Raw genomic sequence first — 10,197 nt, forward strand, 5'->3', positions numbered from 1 at the left:
GAGATAACTGTTTTTGTTTGTTTGTTTAGTTTTGTTTTGTCGTGTTTGTTTTTAAATGAGGTTATGTTGAGCATATAGTTGTGTGTATGAGTCTGGCATTCAGTGGAGAGATCAGGGCTGGAAATGAAATTTGCAAGTCATCAGCTTATCGGTGGATTTTTAAACAATAGAAAGAGATGAGGTAAGTTATAGAGAGATTGTAGATAAAAAAATAAGGAGAGCTTGGTATAGAGCCCTAGCGCTTTGAAAGATTAAAACGCCTGGGAAGATATTAGGGAAGATTGGCCAGAAAGGCAAGTGGAAAATTTGCAGTATGAAGAGTTTAAGTAACAAAAAAAAAAGAAAATATTTCAAGAGAACCATCCATTTTGTGGAATTCTCCTGAGAGTCTGAGTAGTAGGGAGAGAACTGACCATATTTATTTGGGCATGATGCAAGTCTGAGATACTAGAAAGCTCTCAATTATCAAAGAATTTATTTTTTTATTTAAGACAGGTAAGTTCTAATAGCTATGTTTTATTATTTTTAAATTTATTTATTTATTTAGCGAAGACAGAGAGAGAGAGCACCCAAGCAAGCGGGGAAGGAGGAGGGGAGGGGCAAAGGGAGAGAGAGAATCTAAAGCAGACTCCACACTAGGCGCAGAGTCCGACTTGGGGCTAGATCCCAGGACCCTGAGATCACGACCTGAGCTGAAACCAAGAGTCAGATGTTTAAATGACTGTGCCACCCAGGTGCCCCTAACATCTAAGCTTTAAACATAATAGTTTAATTCTCTTTTCTTTGCTCCTTCTCTCAAAATTGTAGCAGGGGGAGAGAGAGAAAGAGGCGAGGGCAGAATGTGTCTGTTTATCTCTCTCCTGGTATTTTCAGAGTCTTTCCCAGATACTCATCCTTGACTTTCTCTTTTCTTCCACCTTCCTCCACCTCTTACCATATTGCTTTCTCCCAACAGGTGCTGAGATTTTTGGTCCTAGTAGCCATTTCAGCCACTCTTGAATGATTGGAAGATCCAATCACTGCATTTCTCTGGACCTTCTTTCTGAAGGGAAATGCAAGAGGCCTCTCGGAAATTGTGTCTCACTCTGACTGCTTTTTCCTTGTAGAGAGATTCAGATGAATCAAATTATCTTCCTTCTTAAATCTAATTGTCCAGTCATGCTGGATGGGGTTTATGGGTCAAATTATTTTGCTTTTTGGAGGAGTATTCACTTAAATAAATTTTCCCACTGTTACTAATTTTCAAAAGTCAAAATACCACATTTTAGAGGACTTCAAATTTACTGCATTTGTGAAAATAATTTTCATTCCATTGGCTGATTCTTGCTTTTCTTGTGTTGCTGCTTTGGAGATTATCTGTTTTCCATAATGTCATCATCCTATTGAAATCCATCTGTCTCATTCCCCCCCGCAGTGGGACAGCTCTTTCAAGTTCAGCCTGGAAGCCACATTAAATACGAATCTCCACCTTTTCAATAAGTAATGAAAAACAAAAGCAAAAAAGTCAGGTCCACATGGAACAGGCACGCAGTCTTGTGTTGGAAAGGTATAATGTGAAACTAATATTCTGTCAAACCTGTTGAACACTTACTCAGGTTCCTTCATCAGTGCATTCACATTTAGGATAAAATATGACCATGTCGTACTGTGGAAAGAAACAACATAAATTATCAGAGAAAGTAAACTAGATTGGCCACACTCTTTGGCTCAGGTTGGGAACTTGACTAGTATCCTTTTACTAGAGCTAAATTATGCTTACACCGTATGCTTCAAAGAGCCCTCCCAATGGGAGAAATCCCAAATACACCGCACAACACTTCTGCCTTCTGACCATTTTCCTTTATTGGTCAGGGCAGGATTTAACCAGAAGAAAAAGCAAAGAAAGGACTCATGGCACATTCAGCCACCTACAACAGTTTAAATGCTGAGGTGTCCTAAAACTGCAGCTATTCTTTAGAAACTAAGCTGACGAATGTTTTTCTTATTTATTCTGGTTCAGTGCAAATATTTGTCTATTGAGAAATCTATAATACATTAGAATCATAAACCCACCATCTGCTTAAAGTGAGCCAACACCCACCTGGAAGGAGACGGATGCAGGCTGGTGTCCTGTTCCTAAGTGAAGGCAGCTGACGTTAAGGAGCCCTGCTTTGTTTGAGCAGCCCCATGCTAAGATTCCCTGATAAAATTACAAAAGGGTGTGTACGTTTTCTTTCGCAACCTGTAAAGATTACTTTCAAGTTCTCTGAGGGAAATCTTTTTACAGTAATTGGATCAAAGAGAGGCTAATAAATACCGTCTGCTTTGGGTATGTGGGTGCATTTGTGAATTCTTCAGGTTGATGATCTCATACGAGGAATGAAATAAAAGAATAAGTCACCTCAAGTTTTGCAGTTATGCAAAATTATGCTGACGGTCCACATCAGCCGAGAGGGCTCTTCATTGGTGGAAAGGACAGCGAAAAAGGACCCTATACTCGCAATGGTTTGTCTTACCGTAAGTCCTCATTTTAACGGTCAAAGACATGTAGCTGATACTTGACCTTAGAGTTCTCCCTGAAATGCTTGCTCTTGCTACTTAGCAATAAACTTATAGAATCCGGAAAAGGAATTTGTAATGGAGCATTGTTCTTGAAGGAGCTTCCACTGCTTTTCTAGGAAGTCTTCCAAAAGACAAAAATTTCAGGATTTCGGAATTTCACATCACATAAAGCATTCCCCTGAAGGCCTTGCCTCTGAGACTGTCCTTCTTTGGTAAGACTTGAACACAAAACAAAGACAGAAAGATGACTTGTTATTACATTTTAGAGTTTGAAAGTTTTGAAAAAATTTACCAAGGAATTTTTATGAAGATTTTAGATTGGTATTAACATGCCTGAACCAAGAGACAAAATTGTCTATGACTACTGGGTGATTTATACAGGTTATTTGTCAAATATAGGTATGAAAGCAAATCAAGCTAAACCTCTTTTGGGACACACTGCCTTACTCTGACACTTTTGGTAGGATACCAAGGACACATGACTAATGTAAATAAATTTTTTTTAAAGATTTTTACTTATCTATTTGAGAGAGAGAAAGAGAGAGAGAGAGAGGGAAAAAAAAAAAAGCTTGAGCAGGAGAAGGGGCAGAGGGAGAGGCAGGCTCACCGCTGAGCAGGGAGCCCAGTGCCTTCAGGGTTTGACCCCAGGACCCTGAGATCCTGACCTGAGCGGTGCCGAAGGCAGACAATTAACCGACTGAGCCACCCAGGCACGCCCGTAAATAAAATTTTTAAGTGCCCCTTAGGATTAATGCAACGGGAAGAAAGTGACTTCATTAGGACAACAGATGCAGGTTTTCAGGTAGACAGAACAGGTGATTTTAAGAAGTAGTTGAAAGCCCACTTACTATTAGTACCTGGAACCTTTAGAGCTTTGAAATCTCCAGCTTTCCATTGTTAAACACGGACACTCAGGTGGAAGCGTTAATCACAAATACCTTGAGGAGAGCAAAAGCGGCTGAAGTAAGGCTTCACCCAGAGCCTGTCCAGTAGGGAGGGGTTCTGGGTAGTGCAGTGTCGAGGGCATTGTGTAACTCAGGAGGAGGTCTCCAAGAAAGTCAAGAATGCTGCCAAAGGTAAACTGTCCTCTGTCAAGTTTTCCTGTGGGTACAGTGCATGAAGTAAGAATACTGGGCCATTTAGATCAGGGATTTTTATTGAGGGGGTGTGCTGGGGGTTTCGGAGTCACATTATCCTGTTTGTCCTCTGCTGGCCGCCAGGATTCTCAGGTTGAGCCTCACTGAGTCACCAAGAGCTGGAAGAAACTTGTCCTTTGGTTTGTTGGGGGTAGAGCTTCAGTTATGGGAATGGTGAGACTGCCTACGATTTTTCTATGAAAGGTTAATTGAAAGTCACGTGAACTGCCCTTTTATGAAGGACATACTCTGAATACTTTGGTTGTGGCACAGTGATAGTTTTTATTAAATATGTTTTTCACAACCTACACATCCAAAGCAGAAGAGTATGGTCGTTCGGGGTGTTGACCCTGGAGCCAAATTTGCTGGGTTGGACTACTGGCTCCACTCATGAGCTGTGTGACCTTTTTTTTTTTTTTTAACCAAGTTATTGAACGTCTTTAGGCCCTGGCTAAACTGTAAGGAAAGTGAGGATAACAGTATTGCCCATTTGTGGTGAGGAATTGAGGAGGTGGTCCATGAACGGACTTCAGCAGAGCCCTGGGGCACAGGAGGGGTTCTCTTGATATCTGCTTTCACCATAACTGAAAATACCAAAGTCATACCTCTTTCTTGGGGTGTGACTTGGGCTTTGGAATGGAAACCACAGCATTGGTTTTGGGTACTTCCCCCTCACTAGCTTCATCAATTTTATAAAGCATCTTGAGTACTGCAATAACATTTAACTGGGCTTAGAAATGTGTTTGGAGGGTAGAATTGAAACCTAATAAATGTACTGTAAAAAATGGTCCCTCCATTCTAGCAAGGCTTTGTAAGTGTGTGATGAGAAGTTGTGATGTTTTCTTATGGATCCTGGAAATCCTGCAACTCGTGGGGGGAGGGATAGCACCCCAATTGTTTGCCAGTGCTCTTGCAACGGACCACCAACAGTGGAAATGTGTTGTCTCTAGCTTTGGAGGCCAGAAGCCGGAGATGAAGGTGTTGGTAAGGCTGGTTGCTCTTGAAAGCTGTGAAGGAGAATCCACTCCATGTCTCTCTCCTAGCTTCTGGTGGTTCACTGGCAACTTGTGAACCCTGTGTCTCTTGGCTTCTGCTGCATGGCCTTCGTCTTCACATGATGTTCTCTCTGTGTGCATGTCTCTGTGCCTGGATACTTCTTTTTTGTAAGGACAGCAGGCGTGCTGACTTAGAGCCCCCCCCCCCCCATTCACTATGACCTCATCTTAATGAATTATTCAGTGCCTATTTCTAAATAAGGTCAGATTCTGACAAACTGAGGGTTCAGGACTTCAACCTATGAGTTTTGGGAGATATGATTCGACATGTGACACCATTCCTATCCTGGAAATACGATGGTAGACTTAGAGAATTTACAATAGTCAGTGTTCAACAAAAATCGGGTTACATGATTACAAAGCTGTGGGCAGTGTATTTGTTTCATCTTTTATGAGAGGATGTTCATAAATTGGCATTCATTAAGTTAATCACTGCAAACAGCGGGGGAGTTACACATTTAATGGCGTCCTGTTGTGGACGCTTGCCGAACATTTAGATAATTTATTTTGTCAGTGGGGGTGTGTGTGTGTGTTGGGGGTGGAGACAGAGGCAGAGACAGAGAAACTTTGACTTTCTGCTCCAAAAGGCTTTCTATTTAGCAAAAAAAAAAAAAAAGAAAAAGAAAAAAATTAACATTACATAAGAAAGGATTTTTAAAAACAGCAAAAAAAAATGCTTATCTGTCTTTACTAGGATGTTTATGATGTACATATTGTGTAGTTTACATCATTTTAAGTGTAGTATGTTCTAAGGACTCATACTATAAAATCTCAAGCACATCAGACTGATTTCCATAATGGGGGAACACAGTCTCGTATCATTCAAGGTTCATGAGTGCTGCATCTTGTGGGAAGACAGACAGCTCTCATTAGAGGGAGGGACCATTGCTTCCCTGCTCGCCCTGTCCTCCCATTACATTTCACAGACTCTGAATTCCCCATGAGAACAAAATTGCCTTATTTTTATCCAGACCATCTACGGAGCCACAATACTGAACGCAGTGACTGATACCAAGTAGAAATGAAATGTTTGAAGAATTGGGAAAGCTTAAATGTTATAAAACAATTGAGTTTTTTTAACTCAGAAATTGTGATATTGATTTGAAATAGAAATGTTGCCATTTTAGGCAAAAATTAAGGAGAAACAGAGGAGAAGGGGACGCATCTAGTAGAACAGTTCTAAATTAAGGTTGCCAGTGTTAGCAGATGAAAGTATAGGTCACTCAGTTAAATTTGAATTTCACATATGCAATGAATAAATTTTTGGGATAAATATGTCCCAAATATTGCATAGACATACTCGTACTAAAAACTGTTTATTTCTAATTTAAATTTAACTGTATGTCCTTTACAACCCTATTCTAATCTCTTTTTGAATATGTAATTTTCTTTACTGTTTTATCTCTGAAATGCAAGACAGAGCTCAGCTCATTTATAAAAATGGCATACATACAGAATTGTGCACACTATTTCAGGTAGTCGATATTAGTAATTCTTAACATTTAATGTGGGGGGCACCTGGGTGGTTCAGTCGGTTAAGCATCTGCCTTCAGCTCAGGTCATGATCCCGGGGTCCTGGGATGGAGCCCTGTGTCAAGCTCCCTGCTCAGTGGGGCATCTGCCTCTCCTGCTTATGCTCTCACTCTCGCTGTCAAATAAATAAATTAAATCTTTAAAAACAACCAAAAAACATTTAATGTGTTAAAGGAGGAATAAAGAATATTTTGGAGGTTCCAAGGCTAAAAGTAATGGAAATAAAGGTATACATACATATATGTATTCTAAGCATAGTCCTACATTTCAAAGCGATAGAATCTAATCCACTAAGTTTTATAAAGGTGAAGAAATTAGATAGAAATATCAACTAGGATATAGAGTTTAATTGTGAAAGTAGGGTAGAGAAGGAAACTAAATTGCTTCTAGGCCACGCTAATAAAACTAATTACCAAGTAATTATATGTATATCGAATGTTAGTGTGTTTATACTGAAATTCATAATCATAGGTATATTAAAATACAAAGGAACATTCACTTCTATGATCTTTGATATGACAAGAATGGACTGACTGGCTCTCTTAAGGTTTAATTCTAACATGTAGTCTGTTCTTCTCGGTGGTCCCAGATTTAGTGATCGTAAAAAGTATTGGACATCTCTGTTAAAAACAATGACAACAAAAAAAGATTCTGAGGTGCCCCAGAAATTCTCATTTTGACAGGAGCTATGCAGTTCATTTTTCAACACTACCATTACCACCAACTCCGGTGATTCTCATTTGTGACTAAGCGCTGTGTGGCGGGTAGCACTGAGGTAGGGCATCCCTGACCCTTCTCACAAACAGGCGCAGCTCTACCACTGTTCAAGATAATCTGCGAATACTTTCATGCTGGCAAATCCTGAGGTTTGTATGTATACAGTCCGTTACAGTATCTTCCAGTTATATCAGCTCTGACCCTTAAAGAAGGATCTGCCAAGAAAAAATAAGTCACTGATAAAGTAGTTAAAATGTTTCTAGGGCTGCCTGAGTGGCTCAGTCGGTTAAGTGCTTGCCTTCGGCTCAGGTCATAATCCCAGGGTCCTGTGATCGAGCCCCACATCAGGCTCCCTGCTCAGCGGGGAGCCTGCTTCTCCCTCTGCTGCTTCCCCTGTTTGTGCTCTTTCTCTCTCTCTCTCAAATAAATAAATAAAGTCTTTTAAAAAAAAGTTTCTAAAATCATTCTTGCCTCTTATTCTGAACAGATGTTAGGCCAGTATTATAAGCAAAATCGGTTTACATACAGGTGAATTCATGATGAGGTAACCTACATTCTCATTTTAGAGTGTCTGAACTCTGTCAGTACAGTTTGGGGACTGTACTGAAAGTACACCAGAATATTGATTTAATAGCATCTGTCAACTTAACAAATATTTAAGGTTTATGTATCATAGATATAATGAATTTTGATTATAGAACCTTATAAGAGCTGTCCTTGACTGGGTTGGCAATGACTTCTCTTTAAAAAGAATAGTACTTGAACTAGCACTTAAAAATAAATAAAAGCAAGATGCTACTGGGTTTGCAAAACCAATGGAATGAGATTCCATACATACCCACAAACATGATTCTAGGCATATATTGTCCATCAGGTGATAAATTCTTATCAGTGGTCTCATGCTAGCAAGGGAAGGAAAAGATGTTATTGAATGGGATTGTTTTTGACAATTGATTCCAAGAATATTTTATGTGAACATTATTTTCTGTAAATTGTTATAATTTTGACCATTTACAGTTGCATATAACATTCTGTATTTACCAACACTTGATACCTTTTTTGTCTTAATAATAGCAAAAAGAGTTCAAAATTTCCATTAAATTGTGATACTAAGAAAATATTACAGAGGTCATGTACCCTGAGGTTCAGCATGATGAAATTATTCTGTGCCATTTCTAGTGTTTATTTTGGGCAAACACTTCTTTAGTGCTGTGGGGGGAAACAAAATGCCAGTTATTTTTATTCTTGTAACAACTCATAACACAGAAACAATCACAGTAAGAGTTCCTTCTCTATGCATTTTTCAGTGTCATTTTGATTTTTAATCTTGTGAGAAGTTTTTATGGTAGCTAAACTGATTGTCCTGCTCTTTAGAGTAAGATAAACATTAGAAGGTTAACTATAGTAAATGATATAAAAATGATGATTTGGATATATAGGATGTTTTTAAAAATGTGTAATTTTGAGGGGATTCTGGGTATAGAAAGGGACTCTAGAGTCTATGTATTTTAAGCGTAAATCTTTTAAAGAACAATGGAAGTAATCATAAACTACTTGTCATTTAATAACCCTATTTTTTAAGTTTGGTCTCAAAGTGTTAAATAACGAACTTTGTTGATAATTAATTCTCAAACTTGGAATATAAATAAATTTTAGGTAGGAATGAATCCTACAACTCAGCTTTTCAAATTTATGATGTAGACAGAAAGCTAGCATTGCCAACAATTTCAAACTTAGTCGTGAAAAGCCTGGAAATCTGATGAATATAATTTCTGCTTTTTTTTTTTTTTTAAGAAAACTAAGCCCAAGAATATATATTGGCATTTTTTAGAGGTAAATACAGAACTCAGACCTTCCAAACATTAAGTAAGTAATCTTCCTCCTAGATAATTCTTCTTCAAGTTAAACTGTGGTAGATATAGATGTCTTGAGACACAGAGCAATTTAATAATATGAGTCTTGAACTTCAGCTACCATTTCTTCCCAGCACCTGCCCGACAGCTGGGAACAAGGACAGCTGTGTATAAAGAAAGGCGTTGATGTAACTCTTGGAAAACTAATTTCAGCGTCAGATTTCTGGGCAATTGGAGTCCAAGAAAACATTTATCAAGACCACAGAATACTCAGTCTTAACAGTTTAGCTATGAGTGGGTTGTTCAGACATGTAAACCAAGACACTATTCCATTTCAGGAAAAGCAAGAAGTGCTTCTATTTCTGGTAAACATTCAAGTGGGGAGGTCTAAAAAAGATATTAAAAACTTTTTTTTAAGATTTATTTATTTTAGAGAGAGGACACCCTAGAGAGAATAGGGGGCAGCAAAGGGGCAGAGGAGAGAGGGACTCTCAAGCAGACTCCCCGCTGAGCATAGAGCCCTACGCAGAGCTCAGTCTTATAACCCTGAGATCATGACCTGATATGAAATCAAGGGACACTAAACCAGTTGAGTCATCCAGGCACCCCAACCTTAAAAATGTTTTAAGCCAAGAAGCAGAGTAAATATTTAAGGTTTTGCAGGCCATATGGTCCCATTTGCAACCGCTCACCTCTGCCATTACTGCACGAAAGCAGCCATGTATAATGGATAAGATGTAACAACATGAGTATGGCTTTGTTACAGTAAAACAATTTATGGACACTGAAATTTGAATTTCATGTAACTTATATGTGTCACATGATATTCTTTATTTAAAATCTTATATTTTAAAAAATTTTAGTATAGCTGACATACAATGTTACATTAGTTTCAGATGTACAACTTAGTGATTTGGTGAGTTTATACATGATGTTACTTTCACCACTAGTCTAGCTACCATCTGTCTATTACATTGCTATTGCGGTACCATTGACTGTATTCTTGTACTCTTTTTCTAAAAGATTTTTTAATTTATTTTACACAGAAAGAATGAGAGAGAGAGAGAGAGAGAGACAGAGACAGAGACAGAACACACAAGCAGGGTGAACGGCAGGCAGGGAGCAGGGAGCCTGATGTGGGCCTCGATTCCAGGACCCTGGGATCATGACCTGAGCCAAAGGCAGCCGCTTAACTGACTGAGCCCCCAGGTGCCGCATTCTTGTACTTTTTTGATTAAAAAAAGTTTTAAATGTAAAAATCATTCTCCACTCACGGACTAACTTAAAGCAGTTTCACTCATCTAAAATCTCATGAACCAGTCCAGCAGATTATGAGAAACAGTAAACATTTTTGGTGGCTGA

General features: G+C 38.8%; 1 long non-coding RNA gene across 1 annotated transcript; it reads right to left on the reverse strand.

The window, feature by feature from the left end:
* Positions 1 to 684: 684 nt before the first annotated feature.
* LOC113911737 lies at positions 685 to 3,502 on the reverse strand. The gene is made up of 4 exons (XR_003516580.1): positions 3,390 to 3,502; positions 2,081 to 2,759; positions 1,592 to 1,645; positions 685 to 1,468 (listed from the first exon to the last, which is right to left on the reverse strand). It is a non-coding gene; the product is annotated as an uncharacterized LOC113911737 (long non-coding RNA).
* Between the last annotated feature and the right edge of the window lie 6,695 nt (positions 3,503 to 10,197).

The sequence above is a fragment of the Zalophus californianus genome, chromosome 12, assembly GCF_009762305.2.
Source record: "Zalophus californianus isolate mZalCal1 chromosome 12, mZalCal1.pri.v2, whole genome shotgun sequence".
NCBI classification, from domain to species: Eukaryota; Metazoa; Chordata; class Mammalia; order Carnivora; family Otariidae; genus Zalophus; species Zalophus californianus.